Genomic DNA, 22,641 nt, shown 5'->3' on the forward strand with positions numbered 1-22,641 from the left:
GGCTCACCCTGACGCATATTGCTAAAAACAACTGTAATAATAGATATAATATAATATATAATAATAAATATTATGGACTGTATGGCAGCAGCACTGGTCGTTCTTGGGAGTGGGAGAGAAAGGGAGACCCATTATGATGCTACGCCCAGGTTCCCCTAGACCGGGCGTAACAACAGTGAAACGCTGTTTTCATAGAGCGAACAGATTACCAGTGTTATTGGCAACTTCAACTTGACATCCATCCAGCTGATGGAACAGGTTTCAGGATGGATCACTGAATTGGGCCTACTGGGCACAGGCCCATGGGCCCCAAGTGTCAGGGCCCCCAGACTCAACATAACCAGAAACAAACAACAACAAAGAGATCATAAAAACTTAGAAATAGACACAAAACAAGTACACAAAGGGACAAAACAATTACAGTTAAAGAATATTGACAAATATTCCAAAGCAAAAAGTGACACAAAACAACCACAAAGAGACTTGAAATGACTACAAATAGACTCCAAACAACTACAAAAACACTAAATAACTACAAAAATACTCTAAATGACTACAAAGAGACACAAAGCAACTACAAATAGACAAGCAAAAGTACTACAACAGGCGAAACATCCACATAAAAAACAAAATACAAAAAGAACAAAACAATTAAAAGCGACACAAAAAAGTACAAAAAAAGACACAAAATTCCCACAAATATAAGCAAAATGACTACAAATAGACAGAAAATGATCACAAAGAGAAGCACAATGACCACCAAGAGTCAGAAAACAACATCCAGACGAGGCTAACAGCGACAGTGGAACAGCGACAGCTCCCTGAGCTCCGTGTGAAGTATTCATCAGAAAGACAAGAGCACGCGGAGACTCAATGCTAATCAGCTAATACATGCGACCTCACACAATATCCTGGCAAACAAGCTCAAATCTGAAGCACAAAACACACAAAGGCGGGATTAGCTCCATTAGTACAGGAATCTCAGAGGCAATTAACCTGCCGTGAGCAAAGCCCCCTCTCACATTCCATTATGTGGCGCCGAGCGGCAGAGCGGGAGGAGGAGCTCGGCCAGGAGGAGTGACAGAGGAGGAGGAGGAGGGGGGACTCTCAGTGCTCGGGGTCAAAAGCAACATGTGACTGGCATAGCAAGCAGCGGTGAGGTGAAGACCTGTTGCGACAGCCAACACCGGCCCACATGGACCTGGTGGGGAGGAGTTAACTGTTCTCCTCTACCATAGACACAAGCCCAGAAAAAACAACCTACAGGAACTAACTTTGAGAAGAAAGGCAAAAATAGGTTTGTCTGTGTACAGTGAAGTTCAGATAAAGCCATCAGAGGTGCCCTACACTCAGCTTTAGGAACACTAACTCCAACCGTCCAGCTTTCCTTGTGATCACTTAATAATCTTTAAACGCATCAAATCTGTCGTCTGATAATCGACACACAAAACTATAAAAGACAATGATTGAACTGTGTTATTGGCTAAACTAATACACTGTATGGAACAAGCCATCACAGAGAAAGGTCACGGCAGCATCTCTGGAGAAAGGGTTGTTTAGTGACCAACTCCCTCAATCCCTGAAAGTCAAGATGTCTTTTGCAGGGATGTAAATCTGAATAATAATTTCTATTGTCACTGGGAGTTGACACATTTTGATTTTCACACAGATGCATCACCGCCTCACTCTGTGCCACCCACAGAAAACGTGCATCTGCTTGAGCCTGTGATTAACTGATTCTAGTTCAGTCCAAACACATCTTAGGTCTGATGTTCTAAAGGGTTCTGCCGAGCATAGGAAGTCAAAACGCGAGGATATGGTTTTAAATGTTTCCCCATTTGAATATCCATATTTATATACAAAGAATTTTACCTTTACATTGTTCTGGTTGTATTAAAACAATAGCAATTATCAAAAAACGATCATATAGTTCTATGGAAAGAAGGAAAACTCTCAGAGGGTTATCCATTTTCATCACACATCAAACCGCACGATCCTTATTATAAGAATATTGCCTCAATGATCAGCAGTGAGCAGTGTTGTGGAGCAGGCAGTGTGAATTCCTTGGGTAGGAAAGGACACGTGGAGAGATGAGTTGTAGTAACATGTTGGACAGCTAGTCTTGACTAAAATGGTGGCTTCTTTATACGAACAACTTGCCGGCTCCAGAGGACTGTAGGATGAGAGACATGAGCCCAGCTGAAAGATAAATGGCTCTAATATAGAGTAAGAGCAGTCAACATGAGGAGGCTGACCTGTGCTGCAGTGCTCTGTTAGGAAACACTCTGAACTGAGCTCATTGGTTCCTTGCACGGCTTTTTACAATATTGCAACTGTTTAGTTCAGATTTCTGGACAAATTGGGAGCTGAGATTGAATGTCTTCCAAAACATAAAATACACAACTCTAGTGGTATTCGTCTCCTCTTGGCATGGACTTTACAACCCATCCAGTTTATTCAGATGATTCCAGTATTTTAGACCCGATATGTTTAAAAGAGACTCAACATATTGAAACTGTTAATAAAAAAAGACTTGAAGTGGTGGAAGATAACATTGGACAAGAGCTGACATTGACTCAAGATCTATCTGTGTCTCCACACACACATACACACACACACAGCGGATACTGTGCTGATGACACATTAGCTCTTACAGGCATTTCTAGATCTACATAAGTAAATCCATCAGTGGATTTCATTTCTTTATTTCATGTCAAATGTTAACAACTGCAAATGTTGTGTGTGAAACTATGAAACATCGTTGCATGTACACCAGACTTGTTTTTAACTCTGTACCAGAGTTCTTCTTCTTTTGACTGGTAGCATGCAGCTTGTTAATGTTTCCTATCACAGTAGAAGAGCTCAATAGAAGATGTCACCTTGAACATATAGACTTCTTTCCAATGAGTAAAGTTAGTTAGTTCTACGAACATGCAGAACTTAAAGTGCCTTATACGTGTGGGTTTGTAAATGTTCCCTGAAGCATTTGAACCTTACTTAGAAAGAGAATATCAGAAGTATTACCACAAGGCTTTATTAACGACACAGTCTGTTCTAGCTGGATGAAGACGTGTAGGAGGGTAAAAGCATGAAACAAGGACAGCGAGCGTGTTTCTGACTCACTGCAGGCACAGAGAAGTCTTCAGTGGGCTCTGTCCTGAGTGTGTGACAGCAACAACTCATCAGGCTCTTTTGTTGTTAAGAGCAATCCATCGACCCTCCACTCAGAGCTGTGATGGGCTGCTATTCACAACAGATACTTGACTCTCAAAGTTCGAATGGAAAAGAGAGCGAGCAGGTGGCCCCACGATCGGCATGGAAGCTCCACGAATGGCTGGAAGGCGACGAGTTCTTACCTGAGCCCGGCTCCATGGAGAAAACCAGAGTATCCTGAGGAGAAGCAAGTGCTGGCAGACTTCTGCGCTGTTCCTCGGGAGTAACGCCAGCCCATAAAACTCCCAGCCAATGGGAGCGCCGAGCCGGGGGGGGGGGGGGCTGAGGTCAGTCGCAGGTAGAGAGGCTCCAGAGCACCGTGAGCGATCTGAGCGGGTTTCAGCTCCTTGTGGCTGCAGCGACGGGGTCAGAGCTGCCGGTCTCTCCGGGGAGAAGCTGTGAAGATCCTGCAGCAGCAGCTCTGAGAGAGGGGGGGTGCGGGGGGGGGCAGCCAATGTCTGTGTGCATGATGTCACAGGTGTCAGGTTTCAGCTGGAGGCTCAGAGGGGCGAGCTCTGCTGTGCTGAGGGGTTTGTGACCCGGCACAGGTGAGACTGACTCCTCCCCCGTGCTTTACCTGGCCTCAGCAGAGGAGGGGGGGTATTCTTTTATTTTGGAAACAGACCAAGTGTTTAATGGGTCAAGCGGGGCTTTTAGAGCTATTAGCACTAAAAAAGCCTTTGGACACACAACACGGTGGCTTCATAGAGGTCAGAGAACAGCTGATTTGACAGACTGTAAAAGCACAACAGCAAATACCTTTTTTCTCAGACAACTATACACATAATGTTTCAGTATTATATAGAAATGAAACACACCGCTGCAGTGGTGAATCACAGATGACACTAGAACTAGAAAAGAACTAAACCGCCACAAAAAGGCATCTTCCTAAAACACAAATCAAGTGTTCAATAGCCATCAAGAAGCCGGCCACAGACCACCGCTGCTCACACATTGAGATTATACATATCTTTACACTGTTACATGCTAAATTCAAGATCCTGTTTCAAATTCAGATCACCACATATTTCTGTCCGACATTTAGAGGATTCCATCCCCGTCAGCAGTAAACGCTGAAGCAGCGTAAACGTATGTCTGTTTTAAATTGACACTGTGGCTTTAATGGCTTTCCTGGGTCACCACCTTTGCTCTGCAGATGGAGCAGCGTGTGAGCTGTCAAATCCAGGAGCAGCAAAAAAAGAAAAAGTCCGGAGTCACGGGGGTTTCTCACAGGAGCAGAGCTCAGAAGCTAAGAACAAAAGCGGCACAGTATGGCCACATACTTTTCTGACAATTAAATGTCCGGAGCTCGCAAAATAAATGAGCTATAATTACTTCCGTTCACTTGGAATGTCAGAGCATTCCAACACAACTACAATCATCACAGAGCATGCGTCTGAACCACAGATCTCACAGGACGACTAGCAGGCGTTTGATAGTGCTGATTCATATGGGCTCAAACATGTCTTCAATTCATATTGGGTTATTAACTATTAAGCATTATTATAAATGGTTATTAATGAATTAATCTGAGTTACTATTGGTTAACAATGAAGCATTGTTATTACCTGACGTTTGAGCATCATGTAGCTACTAGCAGAGCTATCAATAGGTAATATGTAATATGCTATTGATCATCGAGTGATGACTCTGACTAGACTGCATAAGGCAATAACTATTTGGGACTAGATTATTAATGATTATGATGTCATGAATGTCGGTTAATATTGATTATTAATGTTATTATTAATATTAGGGTTATTCACTATTGTTCATCAACCATTTCATTTAATTAGCTCACTGATGCTATTGTCTCCTGAATTCTAGGTCGTTACAATCCATAAGGTATCAGTAAAACACCCATTATCTCCCTTCATACACATATCATTATGACATCAAGGGAAGTTTATACTTCTTAAGAATTGTTTCAAAGTTGAAACCTATTATTTTTTCTCAGTAGCACAGCGGATGCTTTTTGATTTATTATTTCCCAGTATGTAGTGGAATGGAGTTATTGAAACTCATCAACAGATTAGAGCTCTTTTGATCCGTGCTGTCATGGCCAATAGCTGAAGCCAATGGAAGAGAAGATGAAGAAGCAGAAGCACTCGTGGGCACTAGATTGAGGAAGTGTCCTGCTCTGGAGGAGAGCATTACCAGATGGCACTCATGTTTCTTTGCCAATGTGAATGTGTCGCACATCAACCTGATTTGAAGGATGCAGCGTTTTTCAATCAGTGCAGGTTAAGCTGTATAGTTATAATTGTTAGATTATATGACTGGGACCATTCAGCCATTCAATCGCTCCAAATTGTAAAGGAATACTTTACCCACAAAATGACTATTAATAGATCAACTATCACCCTGTTCATGTATAAAATGCTGCTTTTTTAAAATGCAGATTTCTCAGTTTTTCTGTCCACATTTTTGTTTAAAAGAAAAAACACTTTACGTTTTTGTACGAGATTTTTCTCTACAATAAATGTGAACGGACGTGGACTTTGAATCCCACCTCAAAGAGAAGAAGAGCCACGACTTCTAAGTAAATCACCACATAAAGAGAGAGAACAACTCACGAGCTCCTCCTCAACTCAGCCACTAGAAGAAATGAACGGCAACATCTAACGCACAATGACAAGAGTTCTTCACAATAATAGAGCAGTGGTATCGGGGACAATGGCACAGGCCATGTAGCCACTCTACTGTACAGCTATCTGCTGGAAGACAGGCGTCACAGGCTCTTCTGGCTCCAGTGAGGGACAAAGATGGTGGCCAGCTGGAAACGGCTGCTAAAAAGTAACAGCAACAAGCGCGCGTTTTAACTAAATATGAAAGGTTTCTAACTCCAGATGAGGGAAAATAAACAGCAAATGTGCAGCGTTCAGCACAGAATACACTCTCAGCACCGCTTCTGGTGTTTATTGCTTAGCGTGAATACACGTGGAAATAATTACAGAAATGCTATTAATTGAATTAATCAATGATTGAAAAGGACACAGCCCCTAAAACATAGACATTTTCAAACGTCCCCTTTCAAACCAAGTCCACAGTCTCTGCTTAACCTCCTGGATAGACTTCCCTTTAGTAAAGTTATCAGGGACCCGAGCACAAGAAAAGAAACGTGTTTATTTATTAACAGGCTGTGAATAAGCTGGAACCCCCATTTACATAAAGGGGGGTTTTACCATAGCGTGAACAAGCAGCATTAACGTCTCTCTTTGCCTCTGCTCGGCTGCTCTGTCAGGGAGTATCCATTTCAACATCACAGGGCACATCTTTGCAAAAAGCCTGCCGGCTCATGTTTCTCATAAAGATTTATCATTTCAGCAAAATGAACCTCCTGCAATTTTCACGGAGGTGAAAAGACACATCAAACAAGCCGTGGTTCCCCCTGGAAGTGAGCGGCCACCTGGTAGAGGAAACTGGCTGCGATTCCTCTCCCTTCATTGGGTTACAAGGGGCCCCCTGGCGTCTGTGATTAGTGAGGTGAGCTGCCTCTTAATGACCCTCTGAAATCATAGTTTCTGAGACAAAGTGAGTCTGCCCGAAATACAAGAATGCTGGAAGCGAACTGACCCCCAGACTTCAAAAAAATGGAGTCTTGAGTCTGCTTCTGTTCGGCTGGGTGCAAGGCATCACTTCCCTTTAGGGGCGGGCTGCTCATAGGAGACTTCTGACTGACTCTGAAACCGTTTGTTCATGTCGTCACGCTGCTTTTGTGCAGCAATGCTCCACATTCTGTGTGAAGTATTAGTGAGTGCAAAAGGTCTCTGTGTAAAAGCCCTGAATGAACTGAGAAGAGCTCTGTGCTTAAAGGGTTAACCCCCAACTGACCACGCATCATCGTTCGGTCAATATTCAGTCTGCAATGTACACAATACAGTATGTGTTGTACACGAGGCAACACTGTGTTGTGTGTTTACTTTTCTATCTATTGTTTGTATGACTGCTGCCGTTTTTTGTTGAATTGAATATCGAATAATAATTGAAAATAATCTTTTAAAATCTCTTAGTCTTTCTGGTTATTTTTATGTGTTTAACTCCTAAAAGCGATGGTGTAGTCACGTGTTAGAACAGCTGTACATGGATACTGAGAGGGGCTTCTCATAGAGGGCATGAATCATATGAACAGAGCTCATCGTTATGGATGATCAAACTGGAGCCAGGTTGATATTATCTTGCTGCTTAAATGATATCAGTTCACACGTTCGGCCAATCAGTGACAGGGCTGAGGGTGAATGGTGTTTGCCTCAGAAGGTTCCTAACTGAAATGACCCGGACCTGCTGCAGACGCCCGACACCAGCTGGGACCAGAAGCTCACACGAGGCACTCAGTGGAGCAGAAAGAGCGGGGACGAGAGGTCCACAGAGCACTACCGCCAACACGTATGAATACTAAACTAGGATTCATCAGGTACGGACCGACTCATTTCACACACTGCTAAAAAGGTACAAAAAATATGTCCATAGACATAGACACACACACACATAATCATATGCCCCCCTCTGCATCGACAATAATAATCTTGATATATTGACAATTTCCGATCCCTACTCCCACCGCTTTATTGTTTTTTGACTTTGTGCTTGTTTTCGGGCTCCTCTACATATGAATGGGCACTAATGAGCGGGAGAGGTCTAATGACTGGTCCGCTCAGGAGGGAGAGACTTTGTTTTTGCAGAGGGAGCCCCTACTAGTGGGATTAATCCTCCACTAGCACAATAGGTTCATGAAGACGACAGGGCAGTGTAAGACCCCGAGGTTGGAAGTCAAGTTTATATTTGTTATTAATGTTTTTGTTATTCGCTTTTGTTCCAGCACACGTGTCTATGTTGCCAACGCATACAGATTGAACTGTTGTTATGGGATACAGTAACTTCAGAGTAGCATCCTTAGATAACCCGGTGAAGAGAAGCGGAGTCATGTCAAAAATCAGAAGGGAAAAACACCAAATTATATTTCTAAAGGAAACGCATTTATCCCAAAATTAACATGAAAAATTAAAAAAATGTGGATGCAAGAACACATTTTATAGCTCATTTAAAACCGGAAAAAGAGGAGTAGCTATATTATTACATAATTCTATTAACTTTGACTTGGTTAGGGAGATGAGAGACAGTGAAGGCAGATATGTTCTTGTGCAAGGAGAGATAGAAAACAAGACGACCACACTTATCTGTGTTTATATACCCCCACAAGGTGATCACAGCAGTATGAAAGAAATACTCCAGAATCACAAGGCACACTAATATGTGCAGGAGACGTTAACATGGTAATAAGTAATAAATGGGACACATCTAATGAGGTTTGGGTGAGATGGGCTTACTTGATGTTTGGAGGGATCTGCATCCATCTGAAAAAGATTATACTTGTTATTCTGCCCCCATGCAGTCTTCTCAAGAATATATTTTTACGTTTCAGAATGATAGACATCGGATTCAGAAGTGTGATATAGGAACTAGAGATATCTCTGACCACTCACCGATGTATCTAACACTACATTTAGATAGCAGGCCAAAGCAAACCATCTGGAGACTTAAACACAAAGTAATCGCAGACCACAAAGTAATGTAAACTTATCATCTGAACCCCATTGTCTCATTCACCCTGCACACCTGCTTTGATCTTATAAAGCAACTCAGTTTGTGGACCCAGTTAAGAAAACGTAGCTGGCTGGCATATGACTCAGAATTTAAAGCAAACAGTATAGATTCTAGATTCAGGTACTGGACCAAACAAGGTATTACTGCTTTCTGCACAATAACGGAGAAAAACACAATACAAAGTCTCCAGATATTGAAGGAAAAATACAATTTACAAAAGTATGATTTCTTCAGATATCTACAGCTACGGCAGTACTTTTCATAATAAATGAAGAGACATGAGGTAACTATGGAACCTAATGAAATAATACAATTAATAGTACGGGCATACATTGGCAGCTCCAAATCAGTCATTTCAAAACTTTACCAGGAATTACAAAGGGCAGAGGAACTACCACGACATAGATCAAGGAGAGATGGGAAGAAGAACTAGGAAATCAAATACCCAGTCAGCAATGGGAGAATATGTGTGAAACCGCGTTCTCTACATCCTGTTCTATGTACTGGCGTGTATTTGGCTGGAAGAACCTTGTTCATTTCTTTATTACCCCTAAAATGAAGACATGCTTACAATAAACCATACATGCTGGAGGAACTGTGGGGAGGGTTGTGCAAACCACCACCACATCTTCTGGTGCTGCCCCAAGATACAAACATTCTGGCAAAACGCTTAATTATGCAGCATATTCTTGGCCAGCAGATCTTATTCACATGCAAGTCACTTTATTTGGGTGATCTACCAGAAGGAATAACAGGAAATGACAGATACCTCCTGAAACTATTAACGGTAGCAGCAAAAAAAGCAATGACTCGTAAGTGGCTACAAACCGACCCACCTTCAGTCGAACATTGGATTGAAATCACTAAAGAAATTCACGATATGGAAAGACGGACTTTCCTACCGAGATTAAGAAAAGACACATACAAGATGGACAAAATGGACCAAATATCTGTCAGAACAAGAACTTGGCTGGTGACTTGACCTCCCTAATATCACACAGGTTTGTTGACTCTGTTCAGTGTTGATGCTCATTATCTGTTAAGAAGACAGGTACTCTCTTCAAACAGGATGCTACTTCATCTGTGCTAATCTAGATCCTAACATAAATGATGTTGTGTATAGAACCTGTCCAATATAGATTTTTGATATCTGATCCTGAAATGATGGTTGACACGAGTGACGGACAATATTGTTGGCATGTTGCATGGTTGTTTTGATGTATTTAGTTTTTCTCTTATTCATCTATTTATGTTTAATTGTATTTGTCTTCCTGGTCTTTCTTTGCCAGGTGCATGATTTACTCGTATTAGTCCTTTACTTCTTTGGGATTTGTTTTTCCTTGCTATAAAAAACCCTTCATAAAATATTGAAGTATAAAAAAATGAAATGAGCCGGAAGTATCAAAAGGAGCTTTCTGACCTGTTTGGGTTCAGTTGAAATGAACTCATTTGTTGAGGCTGGTGTGAAAGCTGTCAATAGAACACTGGTGCGGACCAAAACCAAGACCAGCTGAAGAAGTGGGTCTGTTCTGCTTCTACTGCGGTTGTTTTTTGATTTTAACACGATTTCAAAAGTGAAACTAGTAATAAATCCATCTGTTGATGGTGAACTGTGTTCAGGTGGCGCTCTAGCTGTTCTATAGCAGGCCATGTATACAGGTCCCTGATCAATAGCTCACAAGCTGTTCAAATGGGACTACTTTGTCAGTTCATCAACTCCATTAAAAAAAGTGCGACAGCGATCAGTCATGTTCCTTATGAACGAGCCCGTACCCGCAATTCACAGTCTAATAATACTAATAATCACTTATTTCTTTGCAACCCTGATTTGAACAGGCACAAGGGACACACATCATGTCCTGTGCTGTTTGCTTTTTGATTCTTTCCCACGTGGGTCCTGAGGATGCAGGATGACAATCAACAAGTTATCACTTCATCATTGTAACCCTCGTGCCGTCCTCCAGTATTGAGAAACAAGTTCAAAACACCAAAATGGAGCGTATGAAGTAATCGGGGGAGTGATCTGAAGCTTTATGTAACATGAGCGCTGTTCTTTCATATTTGAGCATGACTCAGCGTAGTTCTCAGGACACGATCCATAGATGATGACAGTTGTGTAGAGGAGAGATCACTGGCTACTCTACCTGTCTGATGTGTGCCATAGAGAGATGATCTATCTGCTCTCTCTACCTTTAGCCTGAGCGTTCTCATCGGGCCATGGCAGTGACTAACACAGCCTGTTGTATGAATACACACAGCCATCATTTAGAGACAGCACGCATCCACTGTCTATTATCAATATGACATAAAGGCCTTGGTAAAAAAATACCAACACACTGATGCGTTGCATTTCTTTCACAAATCGATATCCGCTGTGAAGATGCTGATGCAGACTAGCTGCAGGCTTCCATCGAGCCCTCCACAGGCTCGGGAAATGAAAGTCAATTGCAATTTGGTAAAGAGTGTGATTCAAGCATTTTCATTTCACTCAAGTCAGAACAAGTTAGATGCAGTGCTTTCAACATGTCACTTTTGGAAATGCACGTCGACACACGTGTATTCTTGAGGCCTTTCACACAGACGGGCTGAGTTTGTGTGTGCTATGCGCCGCTCTGCTGTTAGCTACTAGTGATTAGCGGGTCGAGCCACAAACCCATGGACCGGTTCGTCTCTGTCCTAGTCCTCAGTCTTAATACTTGTGCCACTACAATGCATAAAGTTGGCAGTTTGCACATCAGTTTGGGTTCAGGTGGTCGGTTAATAATGAGTCTCTATGCAGGCAGGACGCTGCAAATTGGCTCTTTTAACGGGTCGGCTGGGTGCGGGTAATAAATAATGTCGACCAGTGCATCACTGATAGCTACATTCACCAACCACACACTTCATGCAATACACCTGAAAAATAAATCCCATATTGACAGCGCAACATCTCTACATTTGCTGCATGTGTTGCATTCTGCTAAACAAGCAGCTGTCTTATAAAACCAAATGAATTAATTACAAATTCACTCAATGGAGGAGGGCGGTTTCTTTGATAGATAAGAAGTTGCTGAGAGACATCATAGCACTGGTAGTTCAGACATGATGTGGCTGATAGGAAATGAGTGAGAGGAGAGCTGAAACAATAAATGAAATATGAATGAAAGCAGAGATAATATGTCAGTGCTGAGCTCGAGGCAGCTGGAGGTGGATTCATGATCCAAGCATCGACACATTCCGACTGTGATTCTACCAGCAGCGGCTCTCCGCTCTGCTCTGCTAGGAATACACGGCAGGTGTGTTTTTGACGGAGTTGCGGGGTGTTGCACAGTGCAAATAGAACCGAAATATAGAACATACAAAATACAAATTCAAAACAATTATGAGAATTGATGTATTTACAGCGCAGCCACAAATATTTGACCCACGTCTTTCATAACTGGTGTAGGACTGGACTGCAGGCTACAGCACAACAAAGTAAAAAATAACAATAAACACGTGTTCTCTCTCTCTCTCTCTCTCTCTCTCTCTCTCTCTCTCTCTCTCTCTCACACACACACACACGCACACTAAATAAGGAGGGCCTCCAAAAAACATCTTGCCTGGGGTCCCCTGTTGTCGAGAGCCGGGCCTGGACCTAGAGCAGGACCTAGCTGCATCCATGGAAGCAGACAGTGAAACGAAAAGCACGTATGAGATGAATTAGTGAATTAATAACTTTTAAAAAACAACATATTGCAACGAATCCTCGTACAACGCTTCGTATGATTTCCTACAAAAGCCAGAAACACGTGTCAATATCTGCTCGTTACACGCATACGTTTCTTCAAAATAAGTTTCCATGTTGACAGGAAACTCAGTGACTTAGTTTTGTTTAAAAAGATTGTCGTTTGGTAATACTGTAACTAATTCTGAAAGTTACGTGACAAATAAATCAACGTCGACTTCTCGTTTCCTGGTTTGGTCTCTTGAATGACAGATGCTTATGAGCTTCAGCGGTCTCTATACTTCCTCATTCTTCATCACGTGGATAACATTCGAAATGTTTTCGTGGGATATCTGCGAATTACCGCGCATACATTTTTTGTTCTTTGATTGTTAGCTGCTCCTATCAACATCTGTCAAATCTAAGCGGCCCCATCCCTTCTACTATTCTACCATGAGCACCATGTCTGGGCTAGTGGCAAAGTGAAACAAAATGACAATTCACTCCAATTATTTGGAGAAAAACCAGCAAAAGAACACTTTTGCATGTTGTTATCAAAAGGTTTCCACAAAAAGCAGCTGCCTTCCTCACTGCATGGAAGACTGTGTGCAGTGAGAACACAGCGACACCAATCAGTGTAGTTGTGTTGCCTGATGAGATTAGTGAAGTTCCAGACTCTGGAGATTTATGCCTGTGCGGCGAGACACACGGAGTCATTATCCTCCATAGAATGCATTAACATTTTCTTTCTCTAATTACAAATACAGCCTCTGTTCATCAGCGGATAATTAAAGGTCTGTCTAAAGGTTTCCTGGTGGCTCTGTGACAGACGCACACGATGGTCTGTGTGCCGCCGCTCCATGCAGGCGGGGAGGCTTGACAATCTGTCCAATCACGAATGCCTTCCCGACACTTCGTATTTCTAGAGCGTCTTGGAGAAAGAGCTGCTCCAGAGAGTGAACACACGACATGCATGTGATATCGATGTGGGGATCGTCCTGAGCGTCACTTTGTGTCCATTCCCGTCTTTGAATGTAATGTTTAATGTTTGCTGTCAACGCAGCATAACAGTGTAAGCTTTACACAGTTATCTCAGTCAGTGAATCTGCAAGCTGTTCCCACTTTGATACCCACATATTCAGTAAGACATCAGCAGTGCATAAAAAAAAAAATCAATGAGGCCCAGGCAGCTACCTCCTCCACGTCTGAAAAGTGAAGCCAATGCTTAAGTTCCTTATACCTGCATTCTCTCTAGTGTCCACCAGGGGGCGACTCCTCTGGTTGTATAGAAGTCTATGAGAAAATGACTCTACTTCTCTCTTGATTTATTACCTCAGTAAACATTGTAAACATGAGTTTATGGTCTCAATCTCTAGTTTCAAGTCTTCTTCAATACAGCATGATGTTCATTTAGTCCATTATGGTCCATTTAGAGTCAAACAGACCATAAAGCAGGGGATGCTTTAGGCCCTCATCTTAAATCCAGATTGATTTCGAATTACAAGCATCATATTCAGTAGATTCTAATAGTTTAGCTGGTGATAATTGCAACAAATGATTGCTGTCATGAAAACTTGTATAATCTTGTCTTGCAGCATTATATATATTTGCCGTTGTTTGGCCTCTGATAAGCCTCCTCCTGGATCTGCTACCCAAACCAAACTATTTGGATTGTATTTCATTGTCTCACAGCAAGGACCTGAACAAGTACACCTGTCCATGTTGAATCAATCAATGGTAACACTAATCACAACTGTTTTTGTCTCCAGAACACCTATGGTGCCTCCAAACCTCCAATCCACAGAAACCTGCTGGTGTTCCACCAGGGCTTTGATGGTGATGTGTTGGTACAACTCACAAAAATGTCCGTTTTAGACAATTCTGCAAATCCCTGGATAACGTTCAATGGGAAGGCCTTTAAAATCCATTGTGCCTGCAATATCTGTGCATGGCAACTATGCATCTGACTGACTAGAGAGATCACTAGTTCACACATTCTTTGGCTTTTCCAGACATCCATTTTGATGGGTTTAATATCAAGTATTGTTGTAAAGCACAATTCTGCAAGAATTGTCCAGATTTGTAATGTCCAATACGAAAAGATTCTTTGCTTTTGCTTGCAATATCAGTAACATGGAATGATTTATGATCAGAAAGGTTTGGTTACAATTCAAGAAAACGTTCTGGTTAAAGTCCGGCCACTAAACCACTAACAGAGAAAGAACTGTGGTTAAGGTTGAGAAGAGAAGATTAATTGCAGGTCTGAGCAGCAACACAAAACCCGACCTCCTGCATCAACATCACATATCCATCCGCCACCCGTCACTGAGCAACCGGATCCTCCGTGCTGCCATGACAGTTAGGATGATGTCGCCGGAACTTTACAGTAAGCCTCACTGACTAAACTAAACAGACTTTAAACGAAGATGAATCGAATTCCAGCACCTTAAGTCCCTCACAGTAGCTGTAGTAGTAGTAGCTTCGTCCCTTTGGCTGACCTTTGACCCGGATGTTTAACCCTAACCTGTTGGATAGAAAGGGAGAGGGAAGTAACATAGTTTGTGGACGGATCGTAAAGCCCTGCACTAAAATGATGAACTTCTCCTCCATATATTTGCGGACGAAAGGAAAGATTTCTGCCGGCTATGATTGGTTGTTCAGCGGTCTAAAAAGTTGAACTACTTTTATCTCGGGCGAAAAAAGTCACACCCTGAAAAACAGCTGCTTGGGAAGGCTTTCACACCGAAACGGTGTCGCGGTGCTTTTGAGTGCACCTTCCACGATTCTACATTTACACCTACTGCTTTGTGTTCTTCATTAGCTTCACACATTTTCTGTCCACTAAAGACCAGCAGAGCCCACCCCGACGGTACATCAGCCAGCTCTCACTGGTCCAGGCTGGATTCTATTCTTCACCTCCTGACGAGGTTATTGAACACCTCAGCATTAGACAATCTAACATTCAGCATCTCTGCACCCCAGATGTGTCAGTTGTGAGTATTCATACGAAGAAAATCGACATGTCAGAGCACGCCAGGGATGATGGAAACCACAGAATGGGAAGGCCATAAGCCTGATGAGAAGTCTTGATAGGTAGGCACCTGGCGATGTGCTCCACCGCTAATGCTCACAATCTAAGCCAATAAGCTGCCACGCGACTGACACGGCCGGCTTCGGCATAATTCCACTCACACAGTCGAAAGCACTCCTATTAACCGCAGGAATCCCAATGTGTTCATCAGCAGCAATCAGAGGGCCGCTTCCACGCCCGATGATCGGTGCTGATGGTGTTTCACAGCGCTTCACAACGCCCACATGGTTCGCAGATGCGCCGTCCCCGGAGGGGCGGGGGGGGTCCACTATAACGAGGTGATAACAACCCACGTGTTTGTTAGAGCTGATGCTGCAGGTATGAGCTGCACATGTGCACACACCCTGTCTATCCCCACCGTGAGAGGAGCTGCATTTATTCAGCAACAAAATGAGATCTAATGACGGGAGCAGATGCAGCAGTGGAGCATATTCCAGTGGGGCTTTGTGAGCCGATGCTGATGAATGATTCACAGCGCTGGGATCGGCTCGTCACTGGTTTCATAGCTGCAACCAATGTAAAAAACAAATCCTAGTATTGTGATTGCATGTTCACAATATAATCATATGTATCAGTGTGACTGATACAGAAGGTTTTGGTTGATTAGGGATGGATATGGTTAGGGTTTTATTGATTCTAGTACTCCTAGCGATTCTGATTATGGGTTCGGTTCCTTATCGATTCTCTTATCGGTTATTTTTCATTATTTTGTGAGAAAAAAAAAGACAATTACTTGAGAAAAGAATCAACATTTCTTTATTATTCTTGTATGTAAAGAAATAGTCTTTCTTGAGCAGCAATACAAGAAGTTCCAAAATCTTTCAAATAAATTCTCAGCTAAACAATTAGCTCAGTGATTGGCTTTCATTTAATATCCAGTTCTTCTGATCAAACTCCGTCTGGCATCGCTAACGTTACCTGAGTGGACGAGGATGGATGGCTGCTCCACAGCAGGAAAGTGATCATTTCTGCAGATTGATGTTCTCTTGTTGGTCACATGTTGTGATAAAATGCTGCTGTTTCCTTCTTTACTTGTGAGGGTTTTACTGTGCTTGAGACAGCCAGAGTTCTCAGCATCTACTGGAGTAAAATGTAGCCACACTTTGGATCTTTCTGTTCTCTCTGCCATGATGGGAGTCTCACGCTGCACTGTGTGTGTGTGTGTGTGTGTGTGTGTGTGTGTGTGTGTCAGTGTCAGAGTAAAGCACATAGAGAAGAGAGAGGAGGTTTGAGACGAGGACATCTCACTCCAGAACTTCTAAAGTTAACTCCGGACCGCATCAGAACTCCGGGTTTTACTCATTTAGAACCGGTTCCCGTTTAGAACCGGGTTTCGGGAGGGGGGGCATTGCTAGTTGGAATCCCAAAAAAACGACGTTTCATCAACCATGGCCACTATGACCTCAAGTGCTGCATTGTACATGTTGTGGAAGTCTATGACGCATTGTAAAACCTAAAACCTGTGTGAGATCTGCAGGCACCCGGTTCACTTTACAGAGCTGTATTCACTGTATCAATCCAGACGTCGGATGGTTTACCACATCTGTACGAACCTAAAATAAACAGATTTTGCTGTGATTTAATTGCAATAAAATGATAAAGAAGGATGCCGACATAATGATATAATGATGCCAAAAAGTCTGTCAGGTGTAGCTGCAAAACGACAAGCAAACATCTTTTAGAAGGCTTGTTTTCTGAATAGAGTTCAGAGCTGCACTATCCTCAGATTGCAGCTGCTCCATCAGCTCTCAAAATAAAGGCACATTTTTTTATCCTCCATTTCTGATTCCACAATGTCAAGACATCAGTGGAGCAGTGCAACATGAAGGGGCCAGTCTTTTGCGCTTAAAGACTATTAAGCCACAGTTTGAGCTCTGTGAGGCTGTAATGCTCATTGTAAAGAGACTCACGATGCACCCCCCCCCCCCCCCCCACCCACCGACCGCCTCCCTGTGATAAATTTCCTTCTTCCTTCAGTCAAAAGAATGTTGTCTGTGAACAAAATCGAGGCCACACTTAGTTTGTTGAGAAGTGAGAAAATAATTTACCAGTGGTGGGCTATCAGGGCCTGCAAGACCTTCTCTGCTGGCCTAAACAGAATCACAAAGCTATATCTATTTTATAATTTAATGTTTCTTAAATACACTACATGTATTATAATTCATAAACATATTTTCCCCATTATCTTATGTTCTTATTGCACAGCTCCTGTCTTCCTCAGTGGCTCTGCTTCCAGTGCAGCTTGTTTTAAGTAGAGCTTTTATCCAATCAGATCTCACCTCTGTGTCTCTAGGTAAGAACAGAGGCAGAGGCCTGCAGACTCGCAACTGCATCCATGTGCAGTTTAAGTGAATGGGGACGATGCTGTTGTTTTCCTGCTGAGCTAGCCTCCCAGAACAGCCTCACCAGAGTACAATGTTGTTCTTCCGTGGTGGGCGTGTCAGACAGCACCTTGTCTGTTACGTTGGGTGGGTTGCCAGGTTGAGCGCAGTGGCTCCACCGACAGAACATTATATTTCCCACAATTTAAGCTTCTGCATTTTCCAAATGCACTAGTATTATTCAAACGTACTGTTTGATTCGTAATGCGTATCGAACCAAGAGCCTCGTACCGAACGGTTCAATAGGAATACGTGTATTGTTACACCCATAATAACCGTACCTGTGGCGTCATAACGAACTTATTAGGAGGTGGCTCAACTGTAGTGGGACAGCACTGAAGGCCCAGGTATGAAACACACGGCCCGCCACTGTAATTTAGTAATATATGAACATAATTTCTAGGAGACAGGGTTGTTGTCTATTGTTTAACCAATAGACTAATTGCACTGTGCAAAGAAGTCCTTGACATTGTGAATGTGGGGTTACCAGTTACCGGATTCAAGCGCAGTTAAAAACACCATTTGAAAACTATTATATCAGCCACTGACCTTAAATTGCAGAATAACGATAAAGCGATGTTTAATGGCATGCATTTATCCAGATTTATAGTAGTTCCTAAGTTACTCAGTGCCACTGAACCCACTCTTTTCTGACCCACTGCCTGTAGCTCTATGTGGTAAAGGTGTGTGCTTTGCTGTCATAGTGAATGATGAATATAAAGCCAGAGTGTCCCATTTGTGTCCGTTGTCTTTATCGGCTGTATCTGCAGACGGACAGGATAAGGAGGTTGTTCACTATCTTGATTGGGATATCATCTACACGTCGAGCAGATGTCAGGGCGAGAGACCTAAACAAATTGATCAATGGGAAGTGCACAGAGAGAGAAACGCTCGTAAAACTGAAGCGACTGTCAGCGAGTGGAGTTTGAGAGGAGGCTGAGATTGGAGGTGATGTGTTTGATCTCTGTTCAAGGCAATGCATTTATCAAGTCTTGAAGGCGGCGCAGCACTCAAATGTTTGTCTTCCACTTCTGTCACAGTGCTGGAAGCGGACGTGTGTGTATCAGGCTCAGGCAGCGTATTCATCCGACCTATCGGACTTTGATAATGGGCATGCATGGAACCAAACACCATCAGCCAATAGGCCTGTGAGGCCTGCTGGTGGTGTTTAAGAACAGCTGTGACTGAGCATGTTACAGGGTAGCCCATGTTGCTGACCATGCCGTACTTCGAACATGTGTGTAGAACATTGAGAATGCATTTGAATATACTATCTGAAACATAGAAGCTGCAAATGTTTGTTTTTTTGTGTTGATGGAAAATAAAATGATGTATTAAACAGGGAACGTAGCGTTGTTTTGGTGGTAGAACTTGGCTGGTCATTTCTAATGTTAAGCTTATCCATTAAAGATGACTATGGAATCATTTAAATGTTACTACATATAACTTTATCTTCAAAGGACTTCTTCCAAACACAAAGGCAATTATTGAACATGATGTTATTGAGCTGCATGTCCACCATCACCTCCCACATGTTATCTCTGTTCAGCCCACTGGTGGGTCGGTATTCATCCGGCCCTGCAGCAAGAATCTATAACAAAGGGCCCTTTTTTCTTACTATTCATTATTCTGTGGGCCATAAGTATGGAAACACAGTAAGACTTCAAGTCTATATGCTAATTGAACTTTAGAAGGGCAGCCTTGTTGGATGGACAATGACATACATGCTATTATGATTCTATCACTAGCAGCTAAGCACAAATACTGTGGTATACCCTTTTAAATAGCGTCATACAGAGTATACCCCAGTGAAATGTCAGGAAGGTATGAAGAGTTACTGTCCAAGCCTGACTCATACTGCTAGTTGTATCACTTAATACCACACTGACAGAGCTGAGCATGAGGGGAAACGGACATAGTGCTGTTGAGGAAACATTATTCTAGAGCAACAAGGTCTGAAGAAGACCTCTGACTCTAACACAGGGAGACCGATGTTTCTTTCCTATTTCCTGTTCCTAACCCAAACCATGTTTTTTATCTTGCAGTGCTGCTAGAAAGTTGCTGTTTTTCGGCCAAATACCTTGATTTCCATTTGCGACGATATGGTAGGGTTGACCATTTTCGCTTTTACTAAATGTTTTAACGACGATGTTTTTGATGAATAATCATCAGTAAATTGGGTATAATGACTAAGGGGGTAAAGATAAATAATGGATCAACTAGAACAGTGTAAAAGATGTATCCAAACTTCAAGATGATATCTAGTCTCGTGGACAGGTCTCTACCACGGTGTTGTCTGGTCTGGGAGTTGTCCGTAATTTCGTCTTAGAACTTTAACCCTTTCAAAGTGTGATTTCACTTCATGAAAGTTCATTGTAACATTTTGATCTCAAAATGTGTTATTCAGTGTTGGGTTGTACCAAAACCAAAATGGTGACGGCCAAAATGCGGAACTTTAAAACCGTAGTCCACAAACCAATGTGATGTCATGGCAGTGGCAGGCGTGTGTTTTATACCTGGGCCTTCAGTGCTGTCCTACTACAGTTGAACCACCTTCATCCACACACTCAAGAGCACCATTCAAATATTATTCACATCAGAGGGAACAATATTAACCATATCATAAAAACGACACCATAGACAAAGTAATAGTAGAAACGCTACTGCAGATGTAGAAACAAAAGCACTTCACTTACCAGAGCTGCTGTTCACTTAAAGACAAAGTCCATCCTCCTTTCTTTGTTAATAAAGAGTTTAATCTCACAGTTGTTCAGTACATCCATGCGTTTTAGTTCCAGTAAGAAGTCCTTCTCCATTCATGGACGCCAGTGAAGACAGTCGAGCCTCCCCAGTTGTATTTCTTGAATACGTTTTAATGTGTTTGAGGGCTGAAAATGTCCGCTCCACAGAGGCAGCAGATATTGGGATTGTCACCGCCCAACATGCCAAAACGCTAAAAATGTAATGTCACGTAAAAACGGCTTACATATCTCTAAACTTTAACTCTTACTACTACAAAGTTTGACTTGCCCACTGACCAATCAAGCTGCACGTTAATGCTGACGTACTTGTAGGCCAGCTAGCAGGCTCTGACACGTCAAAGAATACGTCCAACATGTCAACTAAAGATCTGATTGGTTGAACACTATGACAATCAACAATATCGTCCCCATTCACTTAAACTGCACATGGATTCACTTGTGAGTCTGCAGGCCTCTGCCTCTGTTCTTACCTAGAGACACAGAGGTGAAATCTGATTGGATAAAAGCTCTACTTAAAACAAGCTGCACTGGAAGCAGAGCAACTGAGGAAGACAGTAGCTGTGCAATGAGAACATAAGATAATCGGAAAAATATATTTATAAATTATAATACATGTAGTGTATTTAAGAAAAATGATTAAATTATAAAATAGATTTAGCTTTGTGATTCTGTTTAGGCCAGCAGAGAAGGCCTTGCTGGCCCTGACGGCCCACCACTGTGTCATGGTGACTATTCATACAGACAGTATATGGTATCTACATTCTGTACAGTAAGCAGTAAGAGTGGTCGGCTTGTGTTTGCTATTGATGGGTTAAAAACGAACTATCTGGACCCAGAGCTTCCTGTAGACGCAGCTGAAGCGAGGCGGTGGAGACAGATAAACACAGAGAGAACCCAGACAGGGTCATTGTCCCGCTGCTGGTCGTGTCACCTCCCGTGATCCGTCATCGGCGATGTGTCTAACAAGGCAGCTGAGAGCGGACAGGTATGAGGACAGAGCGGCGTGGCCGGGGGGCCGACACCTGTCAAATGAATGTCCTCTGCCACGAGCCGCTCAATAAACTCCCCCAACAGCAGCAGATGAGAGATGTGCTCCCGCTGTCCTCATCGATCTCCAGTCCCAACACGAAACACACCTTATTGCTGTAATGTGACACCGCTCAGCTGTCTCCATGACATCCATTACTAATAACAAATAGCTTTCTATTTTTACACTTCAGATTTTGTGTTTTTAATGGTATTTTTATATTGGCTTTTGTGCGTTGACATTCTTTTTTATTTTATTTTTTGTCAGTACTATCATGCCATACAACATGCAACGCTCTGCCAAATTCTGCATTATCTGTGAGTCCATGTGTGTGCATGACATGCTCGTACGCCTGTGTGTGATCTCAGCAGGACTGTGGAACGATCCAGCACCATGTTGAGGTGTGTGTGTGTGTGTGTGTCTGTGTGTGTGTCTGTGAGGATGCTATCCCTAGGTGCCGTCATGGAAGTGCAGAGTCAGCTTTAATAGTCAACCATATCACTCCTCACAGCGACTCCTGAGATAAAAGCTGCCATTTTCTCTCTTTATCTATTAGATGTCACTGAAAAGCAGCGCGGTGCTTTATTGTTTCCTTCTCTTTCTCACTCTGAACAACAGACGGTATATAAGAAGTGGACGTGGTCATCGTGACGTCACCCATTGGTTCATCGATTTTGGCGTCGCCGTGTTGGATTACAGCCGTCTTCATGTTGTTTTTTCACAACCAATGAACAGAAGTTACCATATTTGGAATGTGGAGGAGTGACATAGAGACATCGTATACGGCTTTGGTAGAGATAGCGACCTGTTAATCACCGTGTAGCCCGCCCCTAAAGCATCCCCTGCTTTATGGTCTGTTTGACTCTAAATGGACCATA

The 22,641-nt window shown here is 42.7% G+C and overlaps 1 protein-coding gene across 14 annotated transcripts in view; it reads right to left on the reverse strand.

Moving 5' to 3' along the window:
* ptprfa (protein tyrosine phosphatase receptor type Fa) overlaps positions 1–22,641 on the reverse strand; it is a 319,373-nt gene that overhangs the window by 278,274 nt on the left and 18,458 nt on the right. The window contains exon 1 of one of the 14 annotated variants that reach the window (XM_031877808.1): positions 3,357–3,407. The exons of the other annotated variants lie outside the window; for them this stretch is intronic. The gene's annotated coding sequence lies outside the window, so the exon portion shown is untranslated. Of the gene's footprint in view, positions 1–3,356; positions 3,408–22,641 lie in introns of those variants that run through there. 14 annotated transcript variants of the gene reach the window in all.

Source organism: Anarrhichthys ocellatus, unplaced genomic scaffold (genome assembly GCF_004355925.1).
Source record: "Anarrhichthys ocellatus isolate YVR2014 unplaced genomic scaffold, GSC_Weel_1.0 scaffold150, whole genome shotgun sequence".
Classification (NCBI taxonomy): domain Eukaryota; kingdom Metazoa; phylum Chordata; class Actinopteri; order Perciformes; family Anarhichadidae; genus Anarrhichthys; species Anarrhichthys ocellatus.